Source organism: Mus pahari, chromosome X (assembly GCF_900095145.1).
Source record: "Mus pahari chromosome X, PAHARI_EIJ_v1.1, whole genome shotgun sequence".
Lineage (NCBI taxonomy): Eukaryota > Metazoa > Chordata > Mammalia > Rodentia > Muridae > Mus > Mus pahari.
In genome coordinates, this window is record NC_034613.1 from 114,663,141 (window position 1) to 114,667,561 (window position 4,421).

Below are 4,421 nucleotides of genomic sequence, written 5' to 3' on the forward strand. Positions count from 1 at the left end.
TCTCTCTCTCTCTCTCTCTCTCTCTCTCTCTCTCTCTTTTTGTGTGTGTGTCCCTCTTTCTCCCCCTCTCTCTTGTACCAAGGATAATATCATGTATATTTTATGTGACTTCATTATACTTTTCTTTATATCTTGCTGCGAAAAATACAGTCCAATCGAAAAGCCGTCAATAGATTTCTTTTTTATATTTTATTTTTAGAAAACAGAGGCAGCCTCCCTAGCATGTGTGAGACCCAAAGATCAATCCCCAGAACCTGAAAAAAAAAGTAGCAATATACACAGACAATTAAATGGGAGAAGCCTACTTTTCCTGCTTCAAAACTGTGTTTCTTCAAAACTGTGATTCTATGCAGTTTCAGTAAATGATAGTGAGCTGACTAAGTATGCATCTGAAGCTTCAGGGGGTCCATTGTTTTACAATAGAAAACAATTTGTTTTAATTGACTAAGCTGAAACCACTGAAAATCTTGACCCTCTCCTTGCCACTAGCATGATGAAATCATGGTCTGGAGTTTTATAAACCCTACCCTGCCTTGCAAGAAACCAAGAGTTTCTTATGGCAGAAGTCTACTCTTAGTCAACAGCTTAAATAAAAACCACTAACTTTCTCATGTGGACTGTAATAATAAGTTGAAAGTTTTTTCTCCCAGGAGGAATGCACCATACTTTCAGTATGAATGAGATTTTTATTTTTCTTGCCTTTAAATTTTGTTTTTTTAATTTTGAAATATTGCAAATCCACATACATAAGAAACATTACATAGAAATTCAATGTGCCCTTCACCCAATTTTGAGAAATGATAGCATCTTTCAAAATTATTGTATAACAACCAGGACATGGATACCAATAATGGATATTGATCTTAGTTTAGGCGGTTCCACTTTTACCTAGGTATACCTGCATCATTAGTTCTATGCTGTTTCAGAATATTTGCAGGTACCTGTATCAACCATAAAGGATGTGAGGCTAAGATACATTACCAAAATTATCACTCACAAGTCATTCTTTTAGAAGTACACCTATCTTCCTCTTATAACAACTCCCCATTCCTAACTACTGGAAACTACTAAACTAGCTTGATTGCTAAAGGCTCCTCATTTCAAAAACATACCAACTGAGTCATATATTTTAATACTGAAATTAGTTTTTCATTTACTTAATGTCCTAAAGAGACTGTTGATTTTTTGGAAGTATTCCATAGCATGACTCTTCTATGGGTTATTTAACCATTCACCCAATAAATAGCTACTGTGAAAAATAGTTTACAAGTAACTATATGAATTTATTCTTTCAAGTCTATGACCTAAATGTTTGATATTGAGAATTTTGGTCTATATACTAAAGTGATGTTTATTTTTGTACTTGTATTGGGGCTCGGAGACCAGGAACTTCCATGCAGTCCAGGCTGGTTTCAAACTCACCTTGCTGGGTGATTAAATTACAGGCATGCACCAGCAGATCTTGTAGAATCCTATTTAAAATACTAAAATATTGCTAAACCATATTTCCAAAGTGGTTGAAACATTTTACATTCTCATTAGCAATGTAAGAATAATTTAGGGATTTTTTTTATATTTACAAAGCTATGATGCTATTATTTTGAATTTTTCTACCCTAATATGGGCAATTAGTTCTCTTTTCCCATGGTATTAATTTGCATTACTTTGATGGCCAAAAATATCAAATAAATTTTTGGTGTTTGTCAACTATATGTCCTCTTTGGCAAAAACTTTAGTACCATCTTTTGTTCACTTTAGTCTTGAATTGATTGTTTATTGTACAGGTTTGAGAATTAATTTTCTATATACTCATATTTTTGTTGCATGGGTTGTATGCCATGTTTCTCTCAGTCTGTAACTTGTATTTTCATCTATTTTATCAAGTATTTTGCAAAGAAAAAGACTGTAATTTCAGTGTATTACAGTTGATGTACTTGCTCTTTATAACATGATATTTGAAGTCAAGTCAAATAATTTTACCTAAGCCTAGATTCCAGAGTTTTTCTATCAGGTAGACTTCGTGTGTGTGTGTGTGTGTGTGTGTGTGTGTGTGTGTGTGCGCGCGCGCGCACGCACATGTGTGTGTGTGTGTGTGTGTGTGTCCATTAGAAGCATTATACGTGATCCTTTACATTTAAATCACATTTATCTTACTTTGATTCAGATTTTATTTGTTTGTGAGGAGTTTCTTTTATCCCACACTATGGATATCAAATTGTTTTACCATTATTTGTTGAAATTTCAATCCTTTCTTTAGGAAATAATTTTGTATTTTCTCAAAATTCAGTTAGGCATGTGTATATAGATGCATTTCTACGTGCCATGTCATTGATGTGTATGTCCATGTGCATGCTGCTGTCTTGATTTCGATAATATGTGCTTAAGTTATGTCATATAGAGTGACTTCTTGCACTTTATTCTTTACCAAATATAGTTAGCTACTCAATGTTTGCATATTAACATAGAATAAGATTGTCTATATCTACAAAATAGTTGGTAAATATTGTATAAGATATTATAGATTTTGATACTATTGACATCTTTCCCACATTGAGTTTTCCAATTCTTGGATGCATCATGGTGTATTGCTGATTTGGGTGTGTGATATCTTCCATTTTGTGTTTAGAAATGCCAAAATCACAGACATAGCTCACATTTTCTCTGCCACATAGTCATACATAAACATTTTATACATTTTCAAATGGTATGTTACTTTCCATTATTATTTCCGTTTACATTGCTAGTATACACAAATGAAACTCATTTCTGTGTGCTCATTTTTATTCCAATAGTTTTATGTAATTCTTATGAAGTAAATGCTTATAAAATCACTGAAATAGTTTATGTAGACAAGTGCATCATTTTAAGATGGATAGTTGTATTTTTAAAATATTTGCATTTGTTTTTGGAGAATTTCGTGCATGCATACAATGTAGTTTGGTCATATTCAGATCCCCAGTTCTTGCTTAAAACCCTTATATCCACACCATCTCCTCTTATGTCTCCTTTTGAAATAACAAGCTCCAATATGTCTTGTCCATGTATATGCATGGGTGTGGGAACATTCTCAGGACCATGGTCAACCTACCAGCATGCGCATCCCTAAAGATACATATTTTTGCCTCCTTTTCCAGCCATCAAATATCAAAGGCTCTTCAGTTAGGGAGAAGAAGCTGACAAGCCTCTCCCAAGCCCCATGCTAGAATGTTGACTGGCTTGGATTTTTTTTTTAAATCTGGAGAACAATTTTATTACATTTTTTAAGGAAAAAAGTCTTTAGTTATATTTACACAAATACAGATATGAATACAAGCTACTGAGCCCACTTTTCCTTGTGCGTATATAGGGCTATCAGCTTGAGAGTGGAGAAATGACATGGAGGGTTGAGACTGCAGCTAGGAGGTGCTGGATGCAGTAGATGGAGGAAGTGGTGTATTTCTATTTCAATTAAAACAATTTTAAAACAGAAAGGGAAGAAAAGGGAAAAAAATCAGTTAACTACAAATCAAAGCAAACCAAAGAAGTGAAACCTGTATCTTAGCAACTTTCCAGAGGAAGAAAGAAGTGAGGGAAGAGCCATTATGCTGGCATGGTGGTCAGACTCATGGGAATAAGCAGCCACACAGGGTAGTGGTGACGGGAAGATTTTGAGAAAGATGAAGTGATCCCAAACTGTTGGGGATGTCCAAACTGTTAGGAAAAACATGCTTAGGAAATGAAAGTGTCAGATACACAAAGCTGCCTGGCTGTAGCCTGGTAAATTACCATGCTAGAGGCAATAATAGAAGGAAGATCTCTTTCAAGGACTAATTATTCCTCGATCTCTCTAACAGGACTCAAAGTAAACCTATTGGCATATGGGTATTCCCTTAGCCAAAGTGTCTGAGCCAGACAAACGGCAATGTTAGGTCTCTACCCATGTATCTTCCCTTAATAGGGCTTCATTGTTATTTTTTTAATTGTTTATTTATTCTTCTCTCATATATTGCATCCTAACCTTAGTTCTCCCTCCCAGTATGTCCCCACCACATCCCCTCTCCTCCAGATTCACTCCTCCTCAGGCTCCCCTCAGAAGAGAACTAGGCCTCACCCTTCCGAAAAGGTAACTAACTCTATACGGTAGTTTGAGTGAAAATGGTCCCTATAGACTCATATATTTGTAAACTTAGATGTCAGTAGTTGAGCCACCAGAAATTGGGATGTGTGCTTTGTTGGAGGAAGCTTGTCTCTGGGGGTGGGTTTGGAGGTTTCAAAGGCCAAGCTACCTTCTCTCTCTCTCTCTCTCTCTCTCTCTCTCTCTCTCTCTCTCTCTCTCTCTCTCTCTCTCTCCCCCCCTCTCTGCCTGCTGTCTGTGGATCAGGATAATATAAAGTTTTCAGCTACTACTCCAGCTCCATGCCAGCTTGCCACAGGCACACTTC